We start from the raw sequence: 6378 nt of genomic DNA on the forward strand, positions 1-6378 counted from the left end.
TAAAGCACCAATAGTCAACCATACAATATTGACATCGAAGTATTTGGTCAAGAATATTGTAATATTTTATTTTCTCTACATTGCCCAGCCCTACATACAATGTATACTGTACATACTACATTAGGAGTGGAATAAAATAAATGAGTGGGGTCACACATAACTAATATTAAAATTGTGTATAAGGATGATACATTTTGTTGCCACATCATTTCCACATCACAACTCCACGATGGTTCACCTGCCTATGACACCTCTACGTAACATACAAAATAAGGATTACTGGCTTAAATCTCCACTGAAAGATAAGGCCAGCCCTTGTGTTAAATGGGATTTTAGAGGAAATGTCAGCAGGACTCATTTGGGTGATAGAAGCACAGTGGAGTGGCCATTAAACAGTAAAACAGCTCTCTTTATTTGGAGTCTGATAGATAAGGCTGTCATCTCTATTCACAGCCTTCCTTGCCCAATGGAACAAATCTTTGTGTGGCCTCTCTTACCTTCTTTCTCATCCTGTTTTTCTATGTCTTACAAAAACACATGTGGCATCATTATGGAACATAAGAAGCCTCTCCAGAGTTTTGTAATTAACAACAACAGTGTAATCAAATTAGGGCCATTTTCTCCTCTTCTGTTATTTTGCAATGTAACGATTAAACTGCCCTAATGAGTTCGCTCCATTGCCCGCACCCTGCACTGATCTCGAACACCCCACTGCGACACTCCAGCTACTTTTGCTAATCAAATAGGGCGAGGGTGACATTTAGGCTGAAAAGATCAATCTCTCTGCAGGGTGGCAACACAGGTGCAGTCGAATGCCATTCAGAGGTGCTAAAGTAAGACAAACCAAGGGGGGTAGGTCAAAACGACACCGGAGGGAGTAAGGAATGATGCACTTGAGTAATTAAGGTGAGACCAAAGCATTGGGAAGAGTTGTAGAGTCACGTCAAAGACAGACAGCAGAGTACATTGCACAGGATGAGTCAGACAGGTCGGGATACATAGGCTGTAGAGGAATAAAACAAGACATAAAGGACACAGCACAAAAAGATTCCAGGCTCTCACGAAAGATAAAGGAAAAGCACAATTGGCTACTTTTCATATTATGGTGCAAGTCAAAGCAGAGGGGATGGTAACCAGTGGCGTACAGAAATCAGGCCAATCCTGTTACCTGCTTACTGGTGCACACTGTTTTATACCAAGCTCAAATCATATTTAAGAATCATTACACATATCAATGCATGATTAGATATCTTGCACATCTCTGGGGCCCAATGACCCTTTCAGCCCCCAACTCTACTTGTCTTCTGGATTTAAAAGAAAGTGGATGAGTCAGTGAGCATGTCTAATTCAGAGCGGTGTGTCTTATTGTGGCAGGCAGGTGACAGGCCAGAGCGTTGAAAAATTTGATCATCTGACAGGTATGAAAACTCAAAACACACTCCACATGATGCACACCCTTGAAAGCATTCATCTCGATCAGGGTCAAGTCATTCAATGCAGGAGAATAGTTTGACTGTCTGACTTGAAGTGGTCTGGGTTGGCAACACTGATGCGGAGATTTCGGCAGACTCAAGTAGAGACCATCTTGGGATCATCGCATGTAAATTGTGCTTCTCTGTCAAAAAGAAATAGTCCCCTTATAGTCATCAGGTTTTATTCTTTGTCTTAACTTGTTTTGGGTATACTACATCCTACAAATACTGTATATGTCAAAATCAATCAATTTGCATATAACTTGTTAAGCCTTGTTACAATTAATTGTGCATGACTCTAGTTTTATAGAGAGTCTAGACTGGATCTTGGCCAAGGAGAAGCCGATAATTTTATGATGCTTAAACAAACTCTCACAAGCCACGGTGCTTGTGTTGGATTACTATTCCGTATGCATGGGACAATTTGGGGTAATGCATATGTAATTATATACATGAAAACAAAAAAACACAACAAAGCTTTCGAATAATTATTTGGAACATCGATTACCATGGAAACAGCATTCAGGTAAACCCCTAGTTGAGCCGTGCATCACTCCGCATGTGTGCTGGTTGTCCCTTACACACAGACGTCGGTTTGGTTATGTTACTGTACATCTCTGTGACTAAATCCGCAGCAGGTTTAAAAGCATAGCAACTTTTTCCTCCTATTCCGTTCTCATAACGCTTAAACTGGCGGCAAGGCAGATCACAGGTGCAACAGTCCCTCCTTGACAATGCTGTGTGAAAAGGACTATTGTCTTTCTGTGGGAAACAATGTTTTTGCATTTTGCAAGTCAAGGCTATGTGAGCACTTTACAGTTGACCAAGAGCGCACAAGTGTGTTAGTGTCCATTAATGACGAGAGTTTATTTTCTCAGTTATTAATTCCCCTGCGGCAGTCAATTAAATGTGACACTGACAAAGACTTGAACCCTATCTGTGCTTTTTTTAATACGTGGGTCTAATGACAACACACCCACATAATGAATACCACAGTAATTATCACGGCCAATTATATATCTGAGAAAAGATTGTAAAAAGATCAGAGTTGAGACTAATGATCGCTCGCTGACCCTAATTCTGATCCTTTACCATTATACATCTACAACACGTAACCTCCCTTTGTACAATACAGTGTGATACAAAATCGACCATTTAAAATGTTCAGGGTCAGTTTTTGCCCTCAGTGCTAATGGGGTCTGCCCGCAATGTTTCTTGCTAGCGAGTCACAATTACTTGGCACGCAACTGAGGAAAAAGATTCAATCACAATTCAAATCTTAATTTAATACAGGCTCTAATAATGGCTGAACAATCATAAGAACTATCAGGATGATTTGCTATGCACGATTCAGAGACAACTTGGGGAAGGCGTGGCAAATTATCGCTCTGTTGACAAAGTAAACTGCTACAGAGCAATTTACATGTAATAATAACACCCATTCAGAAAGGAATCTGCAGAGGAAGATACAGGGCTGATTAAAGGCCATCAACGCAACCAGCTAAACTGGCTTGATTGGAGTTGCTTTCAGGATTGCCGCCTGCCGTGGAAACTTGCAAAACAAGAGACAAGTGACTGAGGCTCAGACAGTGAACCCTAACCAATCACCTATGTACTCCTACAAGTTTGCATTCTGATTCTAATTGAAGGAGCTGTCACGTCCCATTGGGCAGAGTGCTACCCTTCGGTCGGCCTCCCAACGACCAAGAAACAGTACACATGAGAAGATTCCCCTTAATCCTGCGACACATACACTTATCTCCTGTGCAGAGTGCAGGGAAAGCAAAGGACAGAAGGAGCGGGGTCGGGAGAAAGAATTAGGCAAAAAAGGGATGGCAGAGGAAGATAAGAGTACTTCTGCTCTCTGTGTTTTTGAATAGGAGCAAAGTCCCTGGAGTCACGGTGCCACAGGGAACACTGTTCTGTTGAGCCCTGTTCAGACTGTTGCACTCGCCAGCAGGCTTAAGGATCCACCCAAAATCTTTTAAACCCTGACTTGAGGTAGTAATATAACTCACATTCCGCTAGAAAAAAACTGGTGCCGTTATGTGACCTGTAAGGTTTCCTTTTACCGGTCAAATGTGAAAAGTTAAAAAAAATTGATAGACAGACTATAAAGAATAATATCATCAAGGGAGGTACATTCATACTATTTCTATTGAAATGTAGGCTACTTGCTACAGGCAGAGAGGGCAAAAGAATTAAAACAATGCACATATTTGTGCCGATCTAAATTAAAAATAGACCTATTTCCTTTTTGCTAGACTGAGGGAAAAAAACAACACAAACTACAGTACAAAGAAACTGGCTCATAAAATGGTCTAGTGCAGACTTGAGTCAAAATAATTGTAAACAAGTATCTTTCTGCAACTCGCGATGCGCATAAGCCCCTGCCTTCTCCAAGGCAACATTGCTGCGCTGTTTTGATGCAGATCTGCAGGGAGAAGGCTCTTTCTACGCATGCTACCTTGGCCAGTTGGACCCACCCTGGATAGATTATACCATAATCCCAATAAGTACCTCGCAGAAAGTCAAGCTTCCGCAACCGCAGACAGCTTTCACCATAGTTGGCATCTCGATGTGCGTCTGTGGCCTTAACGTTAATGAGAGGGGCTGTAGCTGGTGCCGACTCGTCCTCGCTGCCAATTTCATCATACCTTAGACCGGCTGCTGCTCGGTGTTCACATTACTTACGTTGTTCACCAGGGCTTGGGCTTTAACTCTTCCTGCTTCGCCTTTTGTTGTAAATCTACGCTAGTCTTCTGCATTCAATCAGAGCGAGAACACGAATAATAAAGTTCTTCCTTCATCACATATGCTACAGTCATTTAAGATAAGTCATTTCTAAAGGAAAAAATATGATTGTTCATTGTTTTAATAAAAAACATTTAATGAAAATCACTGTATCCTATTTTAACACAATTCATATTGTGCAGAAGGAATTTTTTTCCACCCGTCATTTTGAGCAGAGACAATTAGAAATTTTCTGTCTGTTACCGGACAACGGAAACTCAGAAACATACACAAGTTGGGGTTTCTGTTCTTAGTATTGGGGGCTGACCGTGTAATGCATCCATCACATTTGAAAATATTATTAATGATTTTAATTTTATTGTTGAAGTTTACTTGTTTAATTTGTCTGGCTATAAATGTTAAAATCCAGCTTCCACATGCAGTTAAAGCTGTGCTTATAAAGCAAGCAGTCTAATTAGATGTCCCTCTCTCCCTCTCTTTTTAGTAGTTTCATCAACAATAACTTATTCAACGACCTTCCTCAGGCTACTGAATGCCCCTTTGACTGTAAAGTATACTCAAAACTGTCTCATAACACTTCCCAGGATTAATACCACAAAAAACCTTGAACTGCTTTCTCACCTTGAGATAATAATCCAAGCTGATACCGGCTTGCAATGTATAAATATATTGGTTAAAGCAAAACTATTTTTCTCAGTAAATACATAGTCAAAGTTCATCAGAAAGGCATCTCAACAACAAAAGCAAAAAAAATGAAAAAAAAATGTGGGTGAGGCAACGAGTATAGCCATTGTGAAAACCTGTGAACAGGCTTTAAAAGATTGCTGTTATGTTTCAATACAGTCGAGTAGGCTATATATTGAGCACTTATTTATAAAGGTTGATTTAATATAATAAGTAACAGCCAAATACACATTTTAGGGCTGGAACAACACGCTGATGTGATTGATTACGTCAATAACGTACCAGTGCATACACTGACTTGCGTGGAATGCATTGTTTACATTCAAGTCGTATGGCGGCTCCTTTTCCCGGGCATGCTGAATATGAGTCTTCATCAGTGCTGCTTTCCAGCACATTTGCAAGTTGTAAGCAGCATGTTTATGCACATACAGACCTATTAAACTAAACAACGTAGATTTTAAATTAACTTCACGCTGTAAGTCGGTATAAGAAACCATACAGATAAGATACTGTGTTTTACAGTTTGACATGCGTCTGCATGTCTGCCATATTGTAGCTGTCAAGATCCTCTAGTAAACAAATGGATTACAATGGATTATGAGATGCAGAATTTCCTACAAAATGGACTGTCACATGATTAATTATGAATCGACTAATCAAATAAGTAATCAATAGATTAAATCAATTAAATATAGTCTTTAGTTGCAACTTTAACACATTTTGTTTTTTATTTATCAGCCAGCCAATCAGAAACATATTTTTAAACTGTATATCCATGTGTGCTTATTTCCTATTCTATACGGTCTTGGCAGCCTGAAATAACAGAAAATGTAATCAATATTCACTCCTCATTCACCTATTGACTCACACTCTGTGAATTACAACACATAATTACATCATAAATTTAAAAAAAACTTGCACAACATTTCACCTTAGTTTAAGATAATTACAATTTGTTTGCTAAGTCACTTGCATGTAACATGGTCTCAATTACAAATAACAAATAGCACATCTTCGTAGGGAAAAAGAGTTTATTCTGCTTGTCTGCTCCTTCTATCTGCTCTGAGGTCTTAGGACACCAGTAAGTAAACAAGGCTGTAAGGAAACTAAAAGCTTTAACCTTCTTGACTCTTTTTGAAATAATCCAGAAGTCGCTGCTCTTGGAGCTGTAAGAAGACAAAATCTGAACTAAGATATCAAATTGTTGGTACAGAAAATGTCCCTTGCATGGCATTAAAACAGCCCAACACACTGAAACAAGAAGGGTTTGGAAAAAGAAAACACCACTACACAGAGAAAAACACAAGAAAGCCTGACTGATCTTTGAAGATCACTTAGACAAATCTAAATCTGGAGAAAATGTTCCCTGGACTGTTAAATCTCAATTAAAGCTCTTTAGCAAAGCAGAGTGACACTTTAAAAACAACACATTTGCACTAATAAAAGACACATAAGGTGGATGAGATGC

General features: G+C 39.4%; 1 protein-coding gene and 1 long non-coding RNA gene across 2 annotated transcripts in view; one reads left to right on the forward strand and one right to left on the reverse strand.

Annotated features, from left to right (window-relative positions):
• The window catches only part of grik4 (glutamate receptor, ionotropic, kainate 4), a gene marked incomplete in the record, with an annotated part of 296905 nt that overhangs the window by 251834 nt on the left and 38693 nt on the right, over positions 1–6378 (reverse strand).
• The window catches only part of LOC116679139 (uncharacterized), a 13335-nt gene that overhangs the window by 1813 nt on the left and 5144 nt on the right, over positions 1–6378 (forward strand). The window contains exon 2 of the long non-coding RNA XR_004329454.1: positions 6172–6175. This is a non-coding gene — a long non-coding RNA (uncharacterized LOC116679139). The remainder of the gene's footprint in view (positions 1–6171; positions 6176–6378) is intronic.

The sequence above is a fragment of the Etheostoma spectabile genome, chromosome 3 (genome assembly GCF_008692095.1).
Source record: "Etheostoma spectabile isolate EspeVRDwgs_2016 chromosome 3, UIUC_Espe_1.0, whole genome shotgun sequence".
Lineage (NCBI taxonomy): Eukaryota > Metazoa > Chordata > Actinopteri > Perciformes > Percidae > Etheostoma > Etheostoma spectabile.